Genomic DNA, 27,642 nt, shown 5'->3' with positions numbered 1-27,642 from the left:
AGTTTCATAGGCAATTAAGAGTTGCTGCGCGGGGTGTGTGGTAGAGGTAAACATATATTTATTAAATATTTGTTGAAGTTGTAAATGTATCTCTTAGATTTATTTAATTATTAGTAGATTATATGTTTATAGAAACCAATTTGGACATTTAACCCTCTAAATGGATTTTCTCAAAGTCGGGACCTAGCTAAATCGCTTTCTCGCACCCTAAAACGTTGGATTCAACCAATTTCATAAAAAATCTTAGGTCTGTTTTCAATCGTAAAATTTATAAAGATTGGCCTAGAAGATTTGTTCATTTAATATTATCTGATATATTTCTTCAAATTATTTATTATCCTATTCGTATTGGTACCATTCTTAAAAATATATATATATTTTTTTAGATTTTTCAGGCGATATCTTCAGTCTTCTTTTGAAATATGTAATATTCCGCCTGTAATTTTCTTTCGAATTTAAATTTAAAGAATGATAATTTTCAAATATAGTTTTGGAAGACATAATACCGAGAAGAAAATGGACACCGAAACAGGTTTAACCGAATCTAATCCGTGCAGTGAAGAAGAAGTACGAATGTCGAAAGAATGTCTACCTAAAATACCATTTTAGAGCAATGAACCAGGAAAGAGTAGGCGAGTTAGATCACGTAACCTAAATCATGGAACGAAAAATAAAAAGGTAATGGTCGCTAGTAGACTCTAATATGAGAAATAATATGCCGTGGATAGAGAGTTTTTGAGAAGATGAACGGAAATATTGCAAGAAGTTGGTCTTTATACTTCGTCTGTACCCAAAATAATAAATAGCACTTGGTTACAAGATATGCAAAGAATTTTCTGTTGCTCGCCTAGGTTTGAACTCGCGTATCTCTTTTTCAGTGGAAAACATGCCACCGCTATGTCATCAGGAATGACTAAAAGGGTTGCTAAATGTTGAAGTGTCCCTTGTTATTGACAATGCTCCACTTATTCTTCTGTTTGAGCCTTACCAGTTTAGAGACAGGACGCCGAAGTGACCTATTTTATAATTAAAGTTGTTAAGAGGGCGTAGAAAGGAAAGGAGTGAGTTTGCTGTCTGAAATCCGTCTGAAACTCTCGAGTATTAAAGTGTTTAATATATTAGCAAGAGGAGGGAAAACTCTAATTAAAAGTTCATTGTAGTTTGAAGATTGGCAGCGGGATATAATTTTATGCACAGAAAGGAAAAAAAACAGAGATGGAGAGAGAAAGAGAGAACTCGTTTAGGAGAAGCGGCCAGAAGGGTACACCCTTGCTATATTCTGCGTATGCATGCGTGCACGCTTATTGCACGCAAATTATAAGAGTAAATGTTCCAACCCGTTCACCGCGTGAAACCAAATGAAGTAGAATTTAAAGTAATGAAAAGCATTTTGTAAGAACGCAAAAGTACGCGAAGAGAGACTAATTAAAAAAAAGTTGAAATTGCTAGAACTGTGCATATTGTTCCTGGAGGTCTCTTGCATAGTTTGTTGATATGACGGTTGTTGTAGGTGGAAATAAAGTCGTTTAGTAGGCAAATTAAAAAAAAAAGAGAAAAACTTATTCACAAAGTTGCGGAAACAGCTGCTTCTTTCCTGTAACTGGGTTAAGTTTCCTTTTCGTTAATTGAAATTAAATGTGCTCTCTCAGCGGAAGTATCTCTGTATTCATAGAGGACATTTCAAATATTAGCAAATTATCTAGTAACGTGTTCAAGTAAACGAATGCATTGATATAAAATGCTGCCTCATTTTTAGACGTCTTATTCTTATGGCATTAGCTCCTTTTCAAGTCTTGTTCCTGATAAATTTCTCAATTTAAAGATAAGCTAAAGTGTTGTGGGTTTAGAAGAAAAAGTAATTAGATTTGCTAATTGGATATAGGCAAGAGGATACGAGAGTTGGTTCTAAATATCATCTTCAGGTGATAACGGTAGAAAATGTAGGAATTTCATTGGTTGGTATTCTTAAAATTGTTTAAAGCCTCTTGGCTGACCAAAGAGAGGTTTAGAGTGGACTATTTCAATTTCTGATACAATGTAAAAAAAAATAATAATCTTTTAGTGAGATAGAGTGGAGGAACCGAAAGTATAATGTGGAGAGTACACTCCTTTCTTTTGTTTTTGTTGTAGTTGGTTTATCGATCTACAACCTCACTATTATTTGATCACCTTCATCACACACAGACGTCGGTCGTTCCATTTATTCCTTCCCCTTGTCATGTCGAAGTAATGACTAGGCTATTGAGTTCTTTTAAATAAGTATTGAAGTGTAGGCCTATATGCTTTTGGAGTCGGACCGGCACTTATTTTTCGCTCTTTTCGGCGTACTAGCCCGAGTCACGAATAAGTATGTAACTTATCCTGTTAGTATAGGCCTAATATCTCTCTTCGGGCTCTTATTTCATGATTCTAAAATAGATTAGCTTATTAATTGTTTCTTCCGACAGGATTATTATTATTATTATTAACTTTTATATTTATTATTAATTTCTATGTTTTCACATATGCCTTTTAATGTCTACTACCGCTTTGTCGTCATCTTCCTGTCAGGGAAATTAGGCCGAGGGGGCCTATTCCACTCTCTTGCTAGCCTTTTTAGATCTTCCCAATTACAACTTTGTGGTTCTGTATCATACACAATGTCAATGGTGTGGTAGGTGACTGAATACGGAGTGTGTTATGACTGCGCTGGTCAAATTGAGAAGCAATACACAGATCAATGAGAATGTTATTGTCCATTGGAGCCTTATCATTTAAAGTATTTTTATTTGTAATTTTATCTTTATAAATCTCTATGGATTCTAGGATGTTTAAAGTTTGACTTTTACTTTGTACATGCAGGATAGTCATATCTGATTGTATATTCGTAAAGAAATGTTGATAATTAGAAATGTGTTCGTTGAACGCTGATTGAACCCTATTACTGTGTGAAATTCGTCTATATTATTTATATCTTGTAACAAATATTCTGCCAGTTTGACCTATATATGTGGCTTCGCGTTCAGGAAATTCACATTTTAATTTATAAACGCCGGAAGTGTTGAATTTATCAAAGTTCTGGTCCAAACTACTATATATTCATTTTTGCAATGTATTATCTGTTCTGTACGCTATATTATATTTAAATTTCTTAAACGGTCTACACCTGCGGAGTAACAGCTAGCGCGTCTGGCCGCGAAAACAGGTGGCCCGGGTTCGATTCCCGGTCGGGACAAGTTACCTGGTTCAGGTTTTTCCGGGGTTTTCCCTCAACGCAATATGAACAAATGCTGGATAACTTACGGTGCTGGACCCCGGACTCATTTCACCGGCATTATCACCGTCATTTCATTCAGACGCTAAATAACCTAAGATGTTGATAAAGCGTCGTAAAATAACCTACTAAAAATATTCTTAATCGTTAATTATTAAAAATGTGTGAACGTTTTCGCCTATTATATGGCATCAGCAGATACAATTTGTTTTTACGGTATCTAAATTATTAAGTTACATAGTGGAATCTTCTGTCCTTACAGTAAACCATCAAATTTGATATGTATAGGCCTAATAATGAGTAATGTTAATTCACGAGTTTTATGTAGCCTATACGTACTTGAGTATTAAACGAAAAAGATTACGTTAATATCTGGTTGCAATAAATTTACATTTGGAAATAATTATCATGTCTAATTAGTGTATGAGACAATATTAATTTATGTGTACCTACATAAAACTCCCATGTATTGTGGGTCCCTATCACCACGGCATGGCGCGTCCTCAGGTTGCGGATCGAGGAGACTGCCTCCAGATATGGAGGGTAGCTGTGAATATATTGAATAAGCAGTCGTAGACAGCCGATGAGGGGTGGTCCTCCAGCTTGGGGGTTGGGCGAAGTGCTAACAGCCCATCACCGTAAAAACAGCTTGTTACGAATCCTTCAAATAAGCCTCGGAATGGGACTGATTCTCTGGTACGACCTTACACAACACAGAACTGCACGCATTGTATTCTTCACCTGACATAATTAGGAACATTAAATCCAGACGTTTGAGATGGGCAGGGCATGTAGCACGTATGGGCGAATCCAAAAATGCATATAGAGTGTTAGCTGGGAGGCCGGAGGGAAAAAGATCTTTAGGGAGGCCAAGACGTAGATGGGAAAATAATATTAAAATGGATTTGATGATAGAGAATGGATTAATCTTGCTCAGGATAGGGACCAATGGCGGGCTTATGTGAGAGTGGCAATGAACCTCCGGGTTCCTTAAAAGCTAGTAATTAAGTAAGTAAGTAAGTATACATAAAACTCATGTTACAAATGTTTCACGTTGCATGTGTTTGTTTGGAAGATTTAAAATTTCAAATTTCAAAGACATTTGACAAAATATGTATACGAAATAACTATATGATATTGTGTTGAAGTATAACATAGTATAATTCGTATAAAAATTTGTCAATATAATGATTTAATCTTTTTTGCATACGTACATAGAATAACTCCGTAATTTTACGATCAAATGTCGTGGTATCCTATATGTTTATACAGTATATGTATATATAATATATAATTGGATGCATGTGATAACATGCCGCTCTTGCATAATCTGAAAAATATACTTTTATTTTAGATTATGACGCAAGCAATTCAAATAACTAAAATGATCTCTATAATATTACGATAAAATTGTAATGGTATGGATTTAAATGTGTATTACAATGATTAATATCTTCTGTGTATATTGTAAAATTAATTGTGCGTCTTCTATATGTTGATTTCAAGCCTTTTTATGCTTAATGAAATTGTGTGCATGTACTAAGATCTCGCTCTTGCATAATCTGCAAAAATATACATATATTTTAAATTATGACGCAATGAATTAAAATAAAATACCGGTACTTATCTTAGCTATTTAGACTGATGTTCAAAAGTATAATGTAGATGTAAAATATTAACAAACTACATTGTACGTTTCCACATTAATATTTTCGCCTCATCTAAAATTGATGTGGCCATCTTTTCATTGGCCTTTCTAGTGACCTTCTCCTTATGGATTATTGTCCATGACGGCTCTTGCTGTAGATGCAGCTGGCATTCTATCGATATGATCCTTAAAATTATTTTGATATTGTTTTATGATTTGTAAAATATTTTCAATGTTTAATCAAGCTCTTAAAAGATCACATTTCATCTGAGAATATATCCAGTTTTGTACATATCTGAGGAACTTCATTTCGCCTGCTTCAATTCTCTTTTCTTTATATTTTGTTTAGACCCAATGTTTGCTGCCATAACGATGGAGCACTTGTCAATCATAACTAATAAAATTTCATTAGGGTCTCTTTGCGAAGTGTTTTTTCCTAATGTTCGGTGTATTTTTTTCACAGAAGCAATTAAATTTCTTTTATTATTTGTTTTCAATTTCATTTTTTCTACGCATGATATTTATATATCAGAGCCCAGATATTTAAAGGATTTACTTGTTCAGCTGTTTTGTTGTAAAGTTGATACAACGTCGTTAAATAACTAATTATAACTGACAATAATGATGGCAATAATAATTATTGCTGTTGTTATTCTCAGCATTACTATTGTCATTATTGTTAATTTTGATAGGTCTCTTCGTGCAATAATAATTTCTCTAAAGTTTGTTATTATCATCATCATCATCATCATCATCATCATCATTAGTCCTAACATTAATGTTAATGACTTCGTTTCTGATCAGTCTCTTTATTGAATTGGAATTTTCTCTATAATTCGTATAGTAAGAAAATAAAAGGTGTAGATATTCACTGAAATTTCTTGCCTCAGAGTCTCAGGTTTGTCCACTTACAGAGATTTGGATTGGAGGGGGAGGTACATGCCGTTAAACCCGGCACTGCTTTATCGCTCTCGAGTCCTTCATTGTTTTGTCTGCTAAACATGGTTTAATTCCTCTTGCTACGTTAAAAGCCGGAGGCAAGTTTTACAAGAGTAACAAAATGTCGTCATAAAGCGTCGTAATGAAACTTGTATATTACCCCTTTAATTAATATTCTGGACTCCTCACCTGCTGAAGCTAATAAACTCTGTTCCCATGGTGAACCGGATAAAAAAAATCTCGAGCGCGCTCCTTTAAATGCTTTACGATGTTTGACAGTGTCTTGCCTTCATGGCTGCACGTAACTTTTAAGCGACTTTTTATTCTCTTTTTCAAGATTCCACCAAAGCTTTAATAGAAGAAACACCTATCAATCACGATTAGAGTGTTTAATGTCTACAGAGTTGCCCAGAGATGTAATAAATTGTAGCGATATGAGGATGTTCAAGCTATGAAAATCTTCTTCTTCCTCTTCTTCTACAACATGGAATTAGGCCACTAGCCTTGTTTCAACAAGAGAGATATAGTAAGTCCTGCCATCTTGAAAGGAGACGGCTCACACTTCTACGTTCTTTAGGTCTAGGGGTCTTTATTTGGACATATAGATACCAGTTGTTTCTTAAATTACACTCATCAACAGTGATTTTGTTAAATTAATAAAGAATAATTTTCACTGATTCTTCTGAATATGAAGTCAGAGGTTTTTTTTATCAGAATTCCTTTTTTATAACGCGTTTACCTTCTTTGTTCTTTTCGTAGCTCATTACCTCCTATCAGTATATTTAAACATATTATTCTTACATATTAATATTATTTTCTATATTAGTAATTTCTATCGTTGTTGGCAACAATGATAAAATAATGGTTTATTGTCATTATAATAAACAGCAATTGTCATATTTCTGTTCAAATCCAGTTCTCTTACGTTTTTGACATAAAAATGTTTGTTGGTACAAGTCTGATCAATTCTTTCCAAGTTTTTGTACGTAATTATTTTATAGTGTATGTACATATTAAAATATGCCTCCTTAGTTTTTTAACTACCCAAACATATTTTTCTATCTGCGGTGACTTAACTTTGAAATATCAAAGAAGAAACATAGCAGAAGGAAATCGCATGAACATTATTTTGTCTACAAAATAGGTGACCAGGATAAATCTTGGACCCCTCGTATCTGTTATGCTTCGTGTGTCTCTGTTGAGTGGGTAGCTAAAAGGATCTCGTCACATGGTGTTCGGAGTGCGAATGGTTCGGAGAGAACCGATGAATCACTCAACGGACTGCTACTTTTGTATTAAAAGAATCTCTCAAATAACGAGAAAGACTAGGTATGATATTCCTTCAGCTAGAAGGCCTATGCCTCAGTCCAGTCCTTCCCATATCTGTAGACACGTGGAGCACAGAACAAGAAGAGAAAAATGAAAATTTTGAAACCCAGACCGACGTAGCTTCTGGTGGTGAAGGAATTGATTCAAGTTTTTTTGAGAGAAGCTTTCTACTGAACCTCATTTACTGAATCAATCTGAATTAAATTATCTGATTCGTGATCTCAGTTAATACAAAAAATCAAATTTAGGTATTGGCATGAAGGTTCTGGAATATTCTGGAGCAAGGTACAAAAGAATATGTTTTTCGTGAAAGGCAACATGAATTTTAAACATCTCTTCTCTCAGCATGATAACTTAGTTTACAGCAATGACGTGGACGCTTTACTACAGGCTATAGGGGAAGAGCACAATCCTGAAGAATGTTGACCTTTTACAGATTCTCCAACGAGCTTGAACGCAGTACTTCCTCACAATGGAAAGGAATATTAATCTATCTTCCTTGTTTATGCTGCATGCTTGAAGGAAACTTAATCAAAACATGAAGCTTATGCTAAACAGTGCAAAATATGGTGGCCATTGGTGGTATAGTCTATTAGTGGTGATCTCCAATTTATAGCTACTGTACATTACTTGGACTACAACTGGGATACATTAAGTTCTGTTGCTTCCTTCGTGAGTGGGTCAGCACAGACAGGATAAACCAATACATTAAGAAGCAATGGCCACAGAGAGAATCTCTCACTGTTGAAGAGATGAATATAGTAAATCAACCACTTTTGACTTCGGGGAGGTATATTTTCACCACTACATATTTTAAACTAGGCTGGGTAAAAATGTCGTAAAAGCGATGGATCATACTGGAAAAGATTTTCAGATTCTCAAAAAACATGTCTAGAATAAATGAGAATACGATCAAAGAGGATATACTTATTGGGCCATAGATACGGGAACTAATGAGTGATTCTACATTTGAAGAAAGTTTCAATAGAGCTGAAGCAGCATGAAGATTCTTCCATAAAGATGTGAAGAGCTTCCTGGGAAATCTTAAGTTAGATAACTACGAATATTTGTTAGCTTCTTGATAACTATAGAAAACTGGCACGTAATATGTCTCTAAAAATCTATTTATTGGATTCACGTTAGGACTTTCTTCCCTCCAACCTTGGCAGTGTAAAAGGCGAACATGGAGAATGCTTCCATGAGGAAATACCTACCATGGAAAACCGTTACCACTCGAGAGATGTCCATCAAGCTAAATACAGCAGAAAAGTATTTCTTAATATTAGTTGTATTGTGACACACTTTTTATATTACTAATTCAATTCGTATTTATGTTTTTTTGACAGTATGAAACATTAACCTCTAATAGTTAAAGGTACTCATTTCTTCTATTATTCTAACATTAATCACTGTTTTACACCTCATATGGTCCTTCCCCATAAATTTCATTACTTTTGTTTGTTTTTTTTTTTTCGGAAATGTTCATAATGAATTTGCCTGCTGTTTCACTTATATATATCACATTTTGCTTGAGTGTCTGCAAATATTATAATATTTAAAATGTTATCATCAACTTTTTAAACTTGTAGTTAAACATTCCTCTCATTGTAAAATGACTTCGTCATGTAATTAAAATGGTAGGAGATAAAGAGCAACCTTGTCTAACTCCTTGGTTGATTAATTATTACTATTTTTCAATAAGGTCCAAGAGTGGTGCCGATCTAACCACTTCATTCCACTCCCGAGGTCATAGAGCTCTATTTCCATGCCCCCCCTCATGCGCCTTCATGGCGTCGAAAGGAGATGCCTTTACGTACTTGTATTCATACTTAAAGTGGTTTCTCATATTTTGATACAGCCTGTATAACTTACAAACAGGAGGAATTTCTATAAATGCTGGAAATTCTTCACATTTCACTGTCAGTTGTGTTTATGTGGCCGGCACGTGGGCAGATCTCCGTCAATTACAACAATGTAGACTCACGATGTGCCCGGACTGTCTACTGCACTTTGAGATGAAAAGGAAGCGGGGTAGCTGGAGCGCGGGATGCTGAAAGGTTCCTGGTTTAACCTTATGCATTTTTGACGAGAAAACTTCCTACTTTCTCTACCAAAGCCGAGAGCAAGAGAACATCAATTACTAAAAGATTCTGAAGTAATAAGGACAAGGCACAGATTCTCGAGTCGGTCCGAAGTTAGGAACGAATTACAACTCGTATGGGGGCGCTGTTTCCGTATTAGACAGCCCGAATGGAAGCATGGAATATTTGATCAGTTGGCCACTAAGTACTCTGGAGTGCTCGCTGGTTGTTCAGTTTGACCAGACAATTCCATACAATAGGTACATGTATTACGATACCTGTATAATGTGTGGGACAGTAGATGGAGAAGAGCGAAGATGTTTACCTCGTATCTAAACGAGAACATTTGACGCAAAAGAATACTTTTAATTATCAAGTCGAAAACCCCATTGTAAAGGCGTACATATGAAGAGATGATAAAGCAAAACCTAAAAAGACAGCTGTCTATATTAACTATAAGTAAAATGAATCGCTTTTAAAAATACTACTGAAATGTATCTCAACACCTGCATTTGGATAGTCTTTGTCACTTTTGGAATACACACGCTTGGCATTGTTCTGCATGTTCTTTAAACTTTTCCGACATGAAACTACATCATTCTCCTCACTAAGTATAGGGAGTAATGTGAGAATTATTAACAGTCACATAGGCCACCGGCGTAGCTCAGTCGGCTAAGGCGCATGCCTGCCGATCCAGAGTTGCACTCAGGCTTGGTCTGATTAGCTGGTTGGGTTTTCTCCAACCGTATGGGGAATCCTCGGTCTCATCTCGCCAAATACAATTTCGCTATAAATAATCTTGTATTTGATACAGCGTTGTTAAAACTAAAAAAATAACCAATACAAATTAAACCCCTTCCTTATTCGTATTGTATTCTACTTATTGCCCTTTTCTTCTCTTTGTTATCTTTGTTTTCCTCGTGTTTTCTTTGTCTTCTCCTTGTTCTCATTATCTTTCCTTGTTCTCATTGTCTTCCCCTTCTTCTGATTGTCTTCCCCTTGATCTCTTAGCCTTTCCCTCATTTTTATTGCCTTCCCCTTGTTCTCCTTGTGTTCTACTTATTTTCATGCTTTCCCCTTAATCTCCTTGTTTTCGTCTTGTTCTCTCTGTATTCCCATTGTTTTTCTTGTCTTCTCTTCGCTCTCATTAGATTCCATGCATTACTCTTGTTCTCCTTGTGTTTCTGTTCCCCTTCTTCCAATTGACTTCCCCTTGTTTCATTGTATTCCCCATATTCTCATTCTTTTGCCTTGTTCTCATTGTCTTCCCCTTGTTAATACTGTCTCTTAGTCTTGCCCTCATTCTCATTGTCTTCCTCTTGTTCTCCTTTTGTGTTATATTTGTTTTCATATTTTCCCCTTTTTCTCCTTGTTTTTGTTTTGTTCTACTTCTCTTCGCTTTGTTCTCCATATATTCATCTTGTTTTCCTTGTCTTCTCCTTGTTCTCCTTATATTCCATGCATTCCCCCTGTCTTTCCTCCTTTTCTTATTTTTCCCCTTTTTTCTTGCGTTTTCCTTATATTTTCCCCTTTCTCCTTGTATTTACCCCTTTCTCCTCGTATTTTTCTTGTTCTCCTTGTATTTTCTCTTTCCCCTTGCATTCCCCTTGTTCTCCACCTTTCCATTTTTTTTTGTATTCTCCTTGTTCCATTTCTCGCACCATCCACATTTAGTACTATCACAGTCTAGTAATATACAGTCACGAAGCTCAATACGTAGTAAATATGCATCCATAGATAGTTTCTAACCACTAGGATCGCTAATATCGCCTCATTACAGACAATGCGAAATAGTACCTAGCACCCTCACAACTCAAGCTTCGTGACTGTATATACTAGACTGTGGTACTATGTAAAGCTATGCATCTGTCATCTCACCCACTCGTAGATGCCCGTAAAGATATACACCTGTCGATCTTTCATGAGCAAGATCTGTCCTCTAGACGGAATGTAAATATTCTGTTTTCGACTTTCTATGTCATATCGAATTTCTATTGGCAGACAATGGAGAATTTTCTAACAAGTGTTCAGCTGGAGTACAAGACCACGATTAATGGCAGACATCGATCTAGTTAAATGGTGACTTCAAAGTTACATGAACCTCACTCCACTGTAGTTCGTAGCTGGTACGGAAATAAGACAATACAAAAAATATTATATATTTTTTGGAATTATTATATTTCTGTAGACGATATAATATTTTCACAGCACTATATTTCTTTTTCGCTAGTAATAATAATTAAAAATGCATTAAAATTCACCAAATAGTTGCTATTTTTAATATAATTTATTGGGAAGAATTCTAAACCATATATCTTCACCGCTCCAGGTCAAAAAATACGAATCCCTTTTACTATACGTCTATTATTGGATATTTACCAAGTATGTACTATGACAATCTGACTATAAATAAAAAATACTTTGAGTATTTTCATAAATAAAAAACAATATTTGAAACGATGATAATAATAATAATCAATCAGCTCCTTTTTGTGAACTTCTAAAAAGTTAATTACATACAAAATCTTAGATGATGGAAGTTATGAATCAGATATATATTTTGGAAATAAGAAATGTTATTTGTGTGTAATGAAGAAAATTAAAGTTTATTTTCTTAATTGACTGCACAGTAAATTATGTCATGTATGTCATTTATCGAGCCAACTGGCTTCGTCTGTGACTCAAGCACTAGTGATTACTCCATGTCTCAAGTGGACAGAAAGAGTTCAGGGGGGCATGTTACTTCAAAAGGCAACCGCTGGGTCCACACCTGTGGAGTAACGGTTAGCGCGTCTGGCCGCGAAACCAGGTGGCCCGGGTTCGGTCCCCTGTCGGGGCAAGTTGCCTGGTTGAGGTTTTTCCGGGGTTTTCCCTCAGCCCAATATGAGCAAATGCTGGGTAACTTTCGTTGCTGAACCCCGGACTCATTTCATCGGCATTATCACCTTCATCTCATTCAGACGCGAAATAACCTAAGATGTTGATAAAGCGTCGTAAAGTAACCTACTAAAGTAAAGCAACCGCTGACTTGCGGTAACCTTTGTCTTCGACTAGGGATTTATGGAGCGATGCTACTATAATCGTCTGAGTATGGGATCTGGATTTTTCAGGGCCAGGCATAATGGCCTACCTGGCAATATCGGATCAACGATTGCCTCCAAGCTACCTTTCGGACTTGGACACTCATTGCATAAATAGGGCGCACAATGGGTCAAAACAAGCTGGGTTCTGCCCTCGAGAAACCAAGCCAAGTATGTCACTTGAATGGTAGATAGAGAAAATAAACTGTAACAGTTTATATGATAATCAGCATGAATGAAGGGTTCAGAGCCATGATGTGCCAAGCGCCATTTATTAAAAACAGAGAAAGCAAAGTTTAAAGTTAACTGAATAGCCTAGTTTAATGAAGATTGACATATCATTTAGTTTTAATGTGCATACTTTATATGTTTCATTGAATTATGGTAATCACTTAATATTATCCCTCGTTTTCTTCGTTTTTAATATATGGCGGTTGGCCTACTATGGCTCTGAACCCTTCAAATGCTGTGTAACGCGCAAAGCATTTCTTCCTGACACCGATTACTTTAGTAAAAATGATTCCTTTTAATTTTCATCACTGCTGGATGAATGGTTCCTTTTTGTACTAAGGAGGCTGTAAACAGAGAATTTATTAATTTACGAAGAAAGCTAATGCTCTACAAGAGCTTTACAGCCAAGGAATAGCTGTAGTAGTAGTGGTGGTAGGGGCAGGAATATGGTGAGGGTGGTAGTAATTGCTTACTAACAGACTTCTGAAGAAATTCTCTTAATAGAGAGTTTCGAAGTTATGTTAAACGAACTGTAAACATTTTGATTATCCTTAAAATCATCTTCGTGTGGGCAGTCATGATGTCCTTTCTAATACTTAAAGTACCTCTGTACGAACGAAATGAACTTCTGAAACTCCTGTGTAGATTGAATAATATATTATACATGAACCTTTGAGTTTGTGAATTGCCGACGTAGACGGCAGATCCCTGTGTTTTATCTCGACTTGGAATTTTGAGAATAGCATTCAATAATGGCAGGAACAGGCCTCGCTGCTGTATCGACAGCTTGTGCGAGTTGCTTCTGTTTCAATTCCCCCCCCCCCTTTGAGAGCAAGGGTTCACATTATGTTGCGATGTTTGTCTTGTCTTTTCTGACAAACGCACAGAATTGTTTGAGAGGCTGTCACGTGCACTCAAGTCTCTTCACTCGAGTCCCTGCCCCGGAGCGGAGGTGAGTTCAAGAATTAGCAAACTGAGAAAACTCAGTGGTACTCATTTGAAATTAAAGGAGAGCCTCACAAGAAACTCAGCCTACATTCCAGCCGTGAACGGAGAATAACTTCTTCATTATAGTGTAATACAAATCGACTTTTGAATTAATTAGCTTTCAATGTTGTAATATAATGAAAGTGTGTATGATGAGATGGTGACTGCTTCAAGATTATTAGAAATAGCTACCGCAGGGCTAAATATCAATAAGACACCACCTCTCACGAAATTTCTCATTTTCTCTGTAGCATCAGGCTACTTGGGCTCACTGGTCAAATACCGGGTAACATAAAATAGAAAAAAAATTTGAAGTGGAAAAGTTTATCTAGGCATAACAAATTATTATATTTGGAACAAATCCGTTACTAATTACAATCCATCATGAAATGCCGCACAACACATAACATATCGATGGCCCAGAACCAGATTGTTCCAAGTCCATTTTACTATGTTTTTCATGAGATCTATTTTAAGCTCCTGACATTGAAAGCTTCATGAAACAATTTGGAATAGCTTCAGAGCAACCTTGTGAAGAGGAATATTTACAATTTTGTTCGATTCATATATGCAGACAAGAACTGAAACACAATGAAACACAGATATCTTTCTTATAAAAAGTTGGACTTGGAACAGTCTGGTACTCAGTCATCGATATGTTAAATATGACGAGGTTTGCATGTAAATAATACTGTTCTGAGAGCACTATCGCAAATGTTCAAATTACTTTCCATTTACCGGACGACAGTAAGTCCCTAGATATTGACATTTCTCTGTCACTCTTTACAAGTATTGCTTCTGGAAAGTGTTGGGTGATTCTTTGTTTCCTTTGTGCAGCATGTGATACCGTAGAGTTCTTAAAAAAAAAAAAAAAAGAGGGGAACAAAAGTCGAGAAATAAGAGAACAGAATGATACGCTATCCATGCCACAGTTTCTGTGCAAGCGAGCTACAACACGGCTTAAGCTATTTATTAGTGATGGGCAACTGCGCTATTGCAATTTGCATCATACCGTTCACTTGAATCTTTATAAGGTTATACCTCACTTGTAGTGGATTGATCAGCCTAATGCACTTTCAAGACAACAACTTTTATCAATTTCATTATGCTGTCATCTAGCGACAGCAAAAGAAGTTACGTTATAATCCCGATGGAATTGCATGGAGTAATAGCACAGTCTAGTATATACAATCACAAAGCTTGAGTTGTGAGGGTGCTAGGAACGATAGACTGTGACGGTACTATTTCGCATTGTCTGTAATGAGGCGATATTAGCGATCCTAGTGGTTACCAACTATCTATGGATGCATATTTACTACGTATTGAGCTTCGTGACTGTATATACTAGACTGTGGTAATAGTTTGCAGTAGCACTTCAATCTAGCAGTCGATACCAAAAATTCATTTTCGGCAGTGGAGATCCTAGTGGTTTTTTTCTTTACATGTTACTTTTTCATAACATGGGAATGGCCAATCTGATTACAGAATGAACCGTAAGAATGTCATTAATATCGGGGGATTATTCTTTGAGATATTTCAAACAAAAAAGTTTAATAGAGTTTTGCTCGTTTTGCTTTCTTTCCGAGATAAAAATGTTTTATATGAAACATTTTGTAGATGAAACATTTTGTAGCGTGTTTTAGGAAAGCAATTGATTTAATTCCCAGTATGCCTAGTCATTTTAAGAGAATAATGTATTATGATGATAAATGATTGAAAGGATTTTAGTTTTGTTCTTTAAATGTACAGACATTTGACCCGAAGAAATGTAGGCCTAACATTGTAAAATTCTTTTGCGGAACGAAAAGTTACATTTGTTCGGATCAAAAATGTCGGCACATTTAAAGGACGAAACTAACATTTTTTTAAAATAATTCATTATCATAATATATTGCAATCATAAATTGACTGAATTTAATGGCTTTCCCAAAAGGCGCTATGTTGTATTTAATGTTAAACAATTTTTATCTAGAAATGGAAGCAAAAACGAGCAAAATTGTATTATCAATTTTTCTTTGAAATACGTCAAAGAATAACCCCCTGAAATTAGTGGCATTTCTTACGATTCTCTCTGTATAACTATGTAATCAGGAGTTATTCCACTATTTTCGTACTACTAGTCAAAGGAGGCCATGTCTCTACGTTGTTTGAACTGTTAAGTTTCAGTAATGCGCAGATGCAGAATGTTAGTAGGCTATCTCCTACATCTCACTGTAATAGTCTTTATCAGCACAGCTTAGTTGCGACTGTATATGGCGATGCAAAGCGAACGGGCCATTTAAATAAAATGTAACAATCAAAATGAATCTCTGATTGAGGTTCTGGCTGATATGTACAATATCTATTATCAGGCAGTACATCTCACTTGACAATATATGTCAGAGGAAGAACAATTGTTTGTATGCATCTGGAGTCTGACTAGTGTAATATATAGCTAGTCAGCGATGTATGCAATGGAGGGGGAAAGGAACTGGCCACCTTACCGCATTATATTCTGGCTTAGTTACCTTATAAGTGATGCATTCTTGGTATTACGTGTGAGATTCAGACCTGTCTTCGGACAGTTGACTAAACCAGTGGTTCCCAACTTTTTTTGACTGACAACACACTTTAATGAACGCCCACGATATCGCGATATTTGATTTGATTATTATTATTATTATTATTATTATTATTATTATTATTATTATTATTATTATTAATTGGAATTTACACAAGTAAGGTCAAATTCAACAGTGTTCATAAATGAGATATTAAATATACAGAGAAATAATTTATTACAGTTGTATGAACACTTTTTAATAATTGTTAAAATTAATATAGTCAGTTAAAAACCAGACATGTTTCGGAGGTATGCTCCTCCATCTTCAGAGGCAATACCACGACGCTGGATCTGATGTTCGACTCCTTTAAGCTACGACACGCGGTCGAACATCAGATCCAGCGTCGTGGTATTGCCAATGAAGATGGAGGAGCATACCTCCAAAACATGTCTGGTTTTTAACTGATTATATTAATTTTAACAATTATTAAGAAGTGTTCATACAACTGTAATAAATTATTTCTCTGTATATTTAATTAATATTAATGTTAATATTAATAATAATAATAATAATAATAACCAGTAATTTTCTTCTGAGAAAAAGGTGGTGAAACTCTGTGTAGAATACTTTATAGCGGACGGGGAGATGATTACTGTTCACTACACAGGAATTTTGTTGTTTTTGACCTCCTTTTCGTCCAAGTAAAACTTTCACGATCTAAGCGGAATTCAAAGAAAAATTATATTAAAAACATCGTTATTCATATGTATTTCTGTTCCACAATGAAAAATGCAACAGAAAGGTGCGTTCCGCCAGAAACAAAGCACTGATAACAACTTCTATGTAGTGTCGGACATCCATTGTTGTAGATAGGTTCATGTTAACACGTAATAGAAAACTCTAAAAGAACAAGCAGCAACTTGAGTGACATTAGAAAAAAGCAAAGGTATGTGTAAAATATCCCAACCTATCTATGCTGGATGTCCAATAAAAAGATTTTTATTATCGTTTCTGAAAGCTCGCATATTGAAATTAATGTGAAGTCTGCGCTTGGTTGGTTGCACAGAGTGGCCTTATGGTTGAAAAACTGAACTGAGCATTGTTGCACGTGTTCCGTTTCATTGGTAAAATCTGTCTCAAAATAAAATGTACCATATCAAAGACTTCGTTGCAAATAAAAAAAACGCGTTGTAAAGATATTTTCTGGATGGCATAACATTTATTTTTCAATTCCAAAATTTCGCGACACACTCCATGGAGCTGCGCGAAACATCAATGTGTCGCGAGACACTGGTTGGGAACCCTTGGAATAAACAACAATCAAAATGGACTGTTTACCGACGGAATTCCAAACTAATCCTCTGAAAACCTCTACTGCACACCATTCGTGAGTATTAATTATTATTTTAAAGCTCTTTCAAGCTTTAATCACTTAATTTTTCTTCAAAATTCTTAAAACATTTTTTGATCAATCTTTTCAGATATTAATGCCTCTCACTGCGGCGAATAGATCGAGAATAGTTTTCACATCTATTTCCTACAGATTTCCAACATGTTGCACATCATAATGAACAAGCCTTCAGTTTAACATAATTTTTAAACTATTTTTAATCTTACAACTTCGGCACATTGCCTGCCATTTTAATATACTGTTTACATTATAACTATATTTACTGGAATGTTTTTTATCTGTATGTTATTTTAATACTATGTACGCTATTTAACCCCCTAAAAAGCAAGGAAGGTAAAAGTTTTACTTGTGTTTTATATGTGTTTTGTATCTTTATATTATTCACCTACGTTCAATTGTACTTGTTTGTTAGTAATATATCACTTGAAGATGAAGATGCTTATTAATATATCGTAATTTGATGTAACAGAATCTATTTCTGCTGCCTTAACCTGATAAGTGATTGACTGAAAATAAAAACCAACTATTTGATATTATTAATCACGTGATGGTCATGCTTACTATTCGGATTATATTCTATGCAAAGACTTCTCTAAACATTATAAGTACATTGTGTGTGAGGTTCCGAATCTTTGATAGCACGGTAATGAGATGATACTCCAAAGGTATGGACGTAAGTGTAAGGCCAGCGTTGTTGGCTTGTTACACGGCAGTAGAGAGAGCTGCCATGAAAACTGGCTTCACATGGAGGATGTGAGAGTGGGGAATATGATGAGAGAGGGATTAATGCAGCTGATGGAGAGGGATGATATTGGGTTCATTAATTGCAAAAATTGGAATGCTTTAAAATAGTGACCATCACCGAAAAACATTTCAGCAGTGGGAGTAAACACTGCAGCCAACTGAGTACTTGTAGTTCATTACCGCCAATCATTTGGTTACATTATATCAGACTATGAAGCGTAGAAAGGATCGGAGTTCGGTTCTAGCAGTCGCCTACTCTATTTTTGGTCTGTTTTCGTAGATTACTTTTATTTCTTATCGGAAATGAGGAGATAGTTCCAGGAGATACTGCGAACTAACAGTTTACATTACATGTTATTTTTGTACCAAATATAATTTTTCTTCATCATGATTTGAGTTTTAACCCATTCCGGCTCCAAAATACTGAGGTTATTTTTCTTAGATCTTTCTGAATTTCTTTTCGTTTGGGGAATCTTAGGCTCATGATGCTTTGGGTATTCTACTATTTGTCATTCTTTTTAGTTGTTTTTTCCATAAACTTTATAGGCTAATTGTCTTATTTAATTATTCTTGTTGAATATCTCGATTTCTTTTCCTGTCGTTTGCCTATTCGGTGTATCCCGCTATAAATCGAACAGATCTCATCTGAGCCGCTTGAATTCAATAGTAATGAATAATGATAATTTTTTCTGTGTCCATGTTTCTGAGACAGAATGATAGTGAGAACTGTCATGGTCATATACAATTATTTCTAATTACAGGTTCTGATTTCGTTTTATTTTTATTTTTCAGAGTTCGTCTTAATGTTCCAGTTGTAGGATTAAATCTATTTACTTACTTACAAATGGCTTCTAACAAACCCGCAGGTTCATTGCCATCCTCACATAAGCCCGCCATCGGTCCCTATCCTCAGCAAGATTAATTCAATCTCTATCATCATATTCCACCTCCCTCAAATCCATTTTACAGTAATATTATCCTAGATCATAATATATACCCAGATTGTTCGGCGTTATAGGTTTTGCCGGTAAAAACTTTTCTCACGTTTACTATGCTGCCATCTAGTTCTTACATAAGGAGTCACGTCATAACTCCCATTTGAATTGCATTAGCGACTGTACTGCCATCTCGTGTTCGTTTACGGCGAATGGTTGGCGACCCTGACGGTTGTTCTCTTCAAAGTGCAACCGATTTTAACATAGAGATGAGCAATCTATATGTGATCTCGGATATTATCCTCCCATCGACGTCTCGGGCTCCTTTTTTAAACCATAGAATCAGTTCCATTCCGAGGCTTATTGTATGGATTCGTAACAAGCTGTTTTTTTTTTACGGTGATGGGTTGTTAGCCCTTCGTCCAACCCCCAAGCTGGAGGACCACCCCTTATCGGCTGTCCACGATTGCTTATTCAATATACTCTCAGCTACCCTCCATATCTGGAGGCCGTCTCTTCTATCCACAACCTGAGAACGCTCCATGCCGTGGTGATGGGGACCCACAATACATGGCTTAAATCTATTTATTTTACCATTTATACCTATTTCGAGTACATGTGAAATTCGGTAGCCTAGAAAATTAAAATTTGACATTTATTCTAATATCATATTATTTTCAGAAAAGAGTTTTGAAGGACTAGACATGCATCTTCAAAAGCTATTGTTTCAGATTTTTCTGCTATTTTCATAGTAAATTTCTTGCAATATATTCAAAGATTGTAGCATATTCTGTGATTTTTTTTTGGCCAGCAGGATATGATCATCTGGAAACACCATTTATTTACTATTATATGTTGTTTAGTCAAATGTTCGAAGACAGTTTGAAACCTCATAAGTGAGGCAATTCACAAGCAAACATTCTGTTGGGGGCAGATAAAAAACTTAATTTTTTTCCACCATTTTAACAGTGTCAAAAGATGTGCTTATAGAAATTTTTGCCACTCGACCGCAATTACGAGGCCGTCCAGAAAGTGGTTTTCCCTGGGGCCGTTTATAGAAAAAAAGCACAATTACATGGAAAGATTTATTGAAACAGATACATCAATTGTTGCGTTATTTGTCAACATATCCCCCACTGGAATTGAGACATTTGTCATACCGTGGGATCAATTTTTGTATCCTTGTTTCGTAGAAGTCAGCAGCGTGGGCAGCGTTTGACAGCCGTCTGCATCTCTCTGTCGATCCCATGATATGGCAAATGTCTCAATTCCGGTGGGGAATATGTTGAAAAATAGCTCAACAATTGCTATGTCTGTTCCAATAAATTTTTCCAATGAAATTGTGTTTTCTTTCTGTAAACGGCTCCTGGCGAAATTTTTTTTACGACCCTCATAATTGTGATTGAGTTGTCAAGATTTGTATAAGCAGTTCTTTTGACATTATTAACATGGTGGATGAAAAATAAATACTTTTTTATTTGCCCCCATCAGAATGTTTGCTTGTAAGCCAGGAGATAATGGGGTATGGTGAAAAGTTCCTTTTATTCTCCATGGCATACTCGCTGACTAGCAACATATTTCACTAATTACACTTAAGATGTGTAGGCCTATTTACTCGAGAATGTGTGGATTTCGAAAATCAAGTATAATTCAGCTTCGTTGAAGATTACCGAGGAAGTGGAAGGTCGCTGCAGGTGATAAGTATATTCCATGTAACTGACTGAATTATGAGGACGATATTATTAATTACAGGTATTGGAATTAACTTATATTCTACTGTAATTTACCGTTAATTATTTTTATTAATAGAGCCCTCAAAATACTTACTTCAATGATTATCTTTGTGACTCAGCTGACTTTACAATGAGAGATAGTTGGGAATGAAAACTCGTTGTTAATTTAGCCGACCCCTTTAGTTAAAGAAAAGATATTGAGAGACACATGATTTCGTGTAAGTGTTAGAATTAACCAATTCTCAGTTTTCTCTTTAATTTTTTTAATGACTCTTTTCATGGCTTCAGAGAGAGCTGCGACCTCCTGCATGTTGTTTTTAACACAGAACTTGTTTCTGCAAATGTTCGATATCACAACATTATGGAATCGTATTTAGATACGTTACGCACACCATACTCATGTCGAAATTCTCTTTGAACTCGTTTAACACACATTGTGCTCGCTGTTGATTTGTAGTAGCCATTTAAGCAAGAAATTGCTCATACTCTCATAATAGCTTCATAATAATAAATTAATATCATCCACATCCAAACATATCGGCCTTTATTATTATTATTATTATTATTATTATTATTATTGTTGTTATTATTATTATTATTATTATTATTATTATTATTATTAATTTCCCCTGTTGTGCCTAGGTGGATAGCGGTCCGAGGTTCCTTTTCCGCAATATGTAATGGATGAAATTTATCTTCCGTCGACACGGCATTGAATATTTTTCAGTTTTATTGTTATTGTTCTGTGATGTCTCAGCAGTGACTCTGCGTCATACTGATCCCATTATCACAGAGACCCGTATTTGTGACGCGTCCAGTGTACGAAAAAGTATTCTCTCCTCTTCATACTCTCAGTGGTGTGTAAATGCGATAAAAGAGTAGGTTAAACAGAATAACAAATAAAAAAAGAGCTGTAAGTTGTGAAGCTCTTAGCAGCTAAGTTAAGAATATCCTAGTACGAAGTCAGTCTGGGATTGGTAATGGTATTTTGAAGAGAGGCCGAGAATTCGCCATAGATTGCCTGACATTCGCCTTACGGTTAGGGAAAACCTCGGAAAAACCCCTACCAGGTAATCAGCCCAAGTGGGAATAGGACCCCTCTTAGCAGCTAAGTTAAGAATATCCTAGTTCGAAGTTAGTCTGGGATTGGTAATGGTATTTTGCGAGAGGCCGAGAATTCGCCATAGATTACCTGACATTCGCCTTACGGTTAGGGAAAACCTCGGAAAAACCCCTACCAGGTAATCAGCCCAAGTGGGAATAGGACCCCTCTTAGCAGCTAAGTTAAGAATATCCTAGTTCGAAGCCAGTCTGGGATTGGTAATGGTATTTTGTGAGAGGCCGAGAATTCGCCATAGATTACCTGACATTCGCCTTACGGTTGGAGAAAACCTCGGAAAAACCCCTACCAGGTAATCCGCCCAAGCGGGAATAGAACCCAGGCCCGAGCGTAACTCCTGATCGGCAGGCGAACTCGTCAGCCAACTGAGCTACACCTGTGGCGCAGTCTGTTTTGACAAACTGTTTTTGTCTTATTAGTAGTTTGGAGAATTTTAAGATCGTTTCGTATATTGTTGTTATGTGTTAAGAGTTTGTCTTACGGCCATCTTCCTGCTAGAGTTTCTTGAGGCACTTGTAAAATTATTCTTTCTTTTGGAGTTCTGATGAAATGGCCGATACCGGTACCTACAATTTTCTTCTTTTAATGCTGGAAAGTGATTATTTCAGTTTTGACGGGGTTGGATTCTGTACTGCTCCAAATATTCTATTATACTTCTAGTACATATTATTAACACACAAGAAACGACAACAAGAACTTCATTATTTGTAAACATCACTATGCTATGGGCAAGCATTTCTTAGAACAGTGAACTATGCCTGTAAACAACTAGATATAAAGTCACAGCTATGTATGAGGTTACAAAAAGTTGTTATAAAAATATGTTGCAGTGCTAGAAAAACTTTCTAGTATAAATACAAAAAAATTACATACATGAACGTAATGTAAGCCGTGCATACTGCAGGGCAGATGATGATGATGATGATGATGATGATGATGATAATACATTCATACATACATACATACATACATACATACATACATACATACAAATGGCTTTCAGAGAATTCGAAAGTTCATTGTCGCCCTCACATAAGCCCACCATCGATCCCTATCTTGAGCAAGATTAATCCAGTTTCTACCATAATATCCCACCTCCCTCAAATTCATTTTAATATTATCCTCCCATCTACGTCTCGGCCTCCCCAAAGGTCTTTTTTTCCTTTGACATCTCAACTAACACTCTGTATGCATTTCTGGATTCGCCCATACGTGCTACATGTCCTGCCCATCTCAAACGTCTGGATTTAATGTTCCTAATTATGTCAGGTGAAGAATACATTGCATGCAGTTCTGCGTTGTGTGACTTTCTCTATTCTCCTGTAACTTCATCTCTCTTAGCCCCAAATATTTTCCTTAACGCCTTATTCTCAAACATTTAGCCTCTATTCCTCTCTCAAAGTGAGAGTCAAAATTTCAGAACCATACAGAACAACCGGTAATATAACTGTTTTATAAATTCTAACTTTCAGTTTTTTTTAGAGCAGACTGGATGATAAAAACTTATCAACGGAATAATAGCAGGCATTTCCAATATTTATTCTGTGTTTAATATTAATTTCCTCTCGAGTGTCATTAACTCGTATATTTGTTGCTGTTCCTCCAAGATATTTACATGTTTCCACCTTTTCAAGCGATAAATTTCAAATTTAATAATAATAATAATAATAATAATAATAATAATAATAATAATAATAATAATAATACTTTTTCCGCGCCGTAACTGTGTGTAATCTAACGACTCATGCCTTGGACCAATGACACGGAATGAGCGCTGATTCCCATTCTCATAGAGGAAGGAATGTTCACATGAAATCCTTACCGGTGTATGAGACCGGTGGTACTCACCCAGCATTGTGACGAATTTGGGGAGCTGCAAAGAGTAGTAATATCCCGTTTTGCGAGCTATCCGGGGGGACCATTATGCTGACCAAACATTCTCCCGTACTAGTTTGATGATCGTTCACCTCTGCTTAGGCATGTGGACGTGAAAGAAACGGCCATTTGGCTTTTCAACCAATGGCAGAGGTCTCATTCCGCGCTTGTCTTGAAGTTGGGCAGGTGTAGAACGCTTCAGACTGCCCAACTTCAAGTCAAGCGTGGAATTAGAACTCCGCCATTGGTTGAATAGCAATTATATTACTCTTCGCGTCTGTCGGCAATGTTTACGTCTGCTGTCAGACATTATGGAACGGAGTATATATTATAGTAAATTTTTTTATGCGCGTCATCAGTGTTACGTAGAGGCACTTATATCCTTTCTATACGAGAGATTTAATCTCTACTAGTGAGAAATCGAACACTGGTAACATTGATTTTCACCGTAAGCCAGAATGAATGAACAACACTATTACGGATTATTCATTTTACTGCAGAACTTGAAGTCATTACGTCGTTAACGTCTCCGGCAGGTTCCACCCTTGAAGCATTGATATTAGATTGAAATGTTTTGAGATTTGAATAAAACACAACAAGTGCGACTGACAGTCATAATCACGCTGACGGTTGTGTTCCTGCAGCCACGAGACGAGCGAGTGTTTGCATTAACTGAGAGCTGGGGTAAAATTGGTAATGTAAGTGAAATGGAGGGTCCAATGTACAAGGGACCGCCAAATTAGACAGACGGACGGACGGACAGACAGACAGACAGACACTTCACAGGCCGGATTAAACTCATCCTAGCCCCCGCGATCGATGGCGATCAAATACCGTCACAACTGCCCCCTCCACCCTCCCACTTCTCAGCCCAAAAACAGTGGCGGAATGGACCATGCGGTGGTACCTGAATGCAGAGAATGATAGAGGGAGAGGTGTAGGGGTGAGATAGAGACCAGAAAGAAGAGCCGATAGGGAGGAAGACAGGAAGGTGGGAAATGGGGAAATAGAAACAAAAATAAAGAATAGGCTAAGAAAGAAGTAAATAAAATAAAGGTGACATAGGCCCTAAAAGAAGAACAACGGATTGGAAGAAAGAAAAAAGGAAAAGTACAAAAATGACAAAAAAGGAAGACAAAACGATAATGAAATAGAAAGGAACAAGGGAAGAATGCAGAAAAAGAGGAAAATGGGGAAAAGGTAGAGGGAATGGTCGTTTTTATTTCAAAATATAGTATAGTATTCTTAGTAGCAGTGTTAATGTTAGTAGTAGCGGTGGTGGTGGTGGTGGTATAGAAAATATATAGAATACAATACAATGAAGATAGAAATGCAAAGAAATGGAGTAATACAGGAATAAAATACATAGAAAAAAAGAGGAAAAGAAGAAGAAAATACTTTTAAAGAGATGAAGAAACAAAAAGAAACCAGTAACGAACATAAAAAACAGAAAAATGGAGTAAAAAAGAATTAATTAAACAAAATGAAACAAATTATATTACAGGAGGAAATGAATAGAGAAATGTACAAAGAATGATAGACTATATTAGAACGAGGAAGTTTCAAAGTAAGAAAGGAAAAGATAAGGTTATGATGAGGAATAGAAGGTGAATAATAAAGAGAATAACGAAATAAAAGAAGGAAGGAAAATGGAAGAAAGGAATTCGGAAAGTACAGAACATCATTTTGATAACAAATATCCATTTTACTTTGAAGATTTGGATCGAAAAACATAGGGAATTTAATAAAGAAACTCACTTGGCTTTTATTGATTACGAAAAAGCTTTCGACCGTGTTGACAGAAATAAGCTCTTTCAAATTTTGGCAGAGGACTCAGTTCCAAACGCAATTATAAGAACAATTTACAAATTATATAACCACAATATTATCAAAATTACTATTGGATCAGGACATACCGAATGGAGACTGATAAACTGTGGAGTTCTTCAAGGATGCCCCTCTCACCACTTTTATTCAATATATACATTAACTTCATCATCAGACATTGGCGACTAACAATTCATGGAAACATCCCGCTCTTCCGAAATGGTACTCTAGATACATTATTATATGCAGACGATCAGGTTCTTTTTGCTACAAATGAAGACGAGCTGCTATACTCAATACATCACCTGAATATAGTAGCACAAAATTTCAATATGAAAATTTCCCCAAACAAAACAAAAATTATGGCGTTCCAAGGTAAACAGCCAGTTAGGAGTAAAATTTGCATTGGAAACCATACGTTAGTACAGGTAAACTCATTTAAATATTTAGGTTATAATTTGACATATTTACCTGTTACTGATATATCTGAAAATATTCAACATTTTAATGGAGCCTTAAGAACCAACAACCAAGTTTTCACAACCACGAAAACCCAAAAACATACCAGGTTAAAAGCATATAAAGTTCTAGCAAGACCTGTCCTCATGTATGGTAGTGAGACCTGGACTGTCCGATGTTCAACGCCTAACAACTGCGGAAATGAGTTTTCTAAGGAGGACTGCCGGCTACAGCTTGCTTGACCACAAAAAGAATGAACTAATTACAAAAAATAGAAAATTACACCTATTTATGAACATCTCAACCACTATAGACAAAAATGGCTTAACCATGTCAATAGAATGGACCGTTCCAGACTCCCAAGACAAATTCTCCTCTATATACCACATGGAAGACGTTCTTTGGGACGCCCCCTGAAAAGATGGATGGAGACCGTAACAGGCCACTAGGCCTAATACCTGTAAGGACGATGATGATGATGATATCCATGGCCTAATATTTTACATCTTTCAACTGATGTCTTCTCGCCTGGAGTTGAAACCACTGTTGTAATATCACATATGACCATGTTTTCTTATCACTAAATAACAGTATTAGGCAGGGTGATTGCTCGAGTCCAATGTTATTCATGGACGGGATAAGGAATCGTGTTAAAATAGAAGAGGATGCAAAATGGGGAATGAAATGTTAAAAATCATCTCTTACGCAGACGATGACGTAGGCCTATTATTGACAAACAATGAAGACGAAAAGAATATGTATGGCATCAGTATAACCTAGAAGACAAACTAGAAATAGAGGATAAAAGTACAGAACAAGAAATGACATTTAGATGTGAAGGAATCGAGTTGTCACATTATGGAAACGTAGAATAGAAGTGAGACAACGGATTAATAAAGCAAATCGAATGGGAGGGTGTCTCAATGTTACTATCGGGAGAAATAAGGATTCGACAATTATTGAAACTAAGGATAGAACATATAAAACTGTAAAATAATAAGAACCAATATGACATATCAGGCAGGAATGCGACTCGGTACGTTAAGAACAAAAAAATTATTGGAAGTAGCGGAAGTGAAAACATTTCGTAAAATTGTAGGGGAAACGGGAAAAAGGAATGGCACCATAAGTAAAACATGCAATGGTGGTAATATCAATGAATGGGTACATAGGAGGAAATAGGAATGGAATGAATATAAAAAATCGAATCGATAGAAATAGGGTAGTTAAAATCACAGGGAAAACCTATCAAGAGGTAGAAGGAAACAGCGCCGCACTAGAAGATGACTTTACAACCTGAGTTGAATGGCAGAGAACTGAAGGAGAACAGGCTTTATGCATACAGTATTATGAAAGAATGAAGGAGCAGAAGAGAAACATATTATTTCATCGTTTTGTGGAGTCTTTTGTATTTGAAGCATAATAATAATAATAATAATAATAATAA

The sequence above is a fragment of the Periplaneta americana genome, chromosome 9, assembly GCF_040183065.1.
Source record: "Periplaneta americana isolate PAMFEO1 chromosome 9, P.americana_PAMFEO1_priV1, whole genome shotgun sequence".
Taxonomy (NCBI): Eukaryota; Metazoa; Arthropoda; class Insecta; order Blattodea; family Blattidae; genus Periplaneta; species Periplaneta americana.
This window is presented reverse-complemented; position numbering follows the sequence as displayed.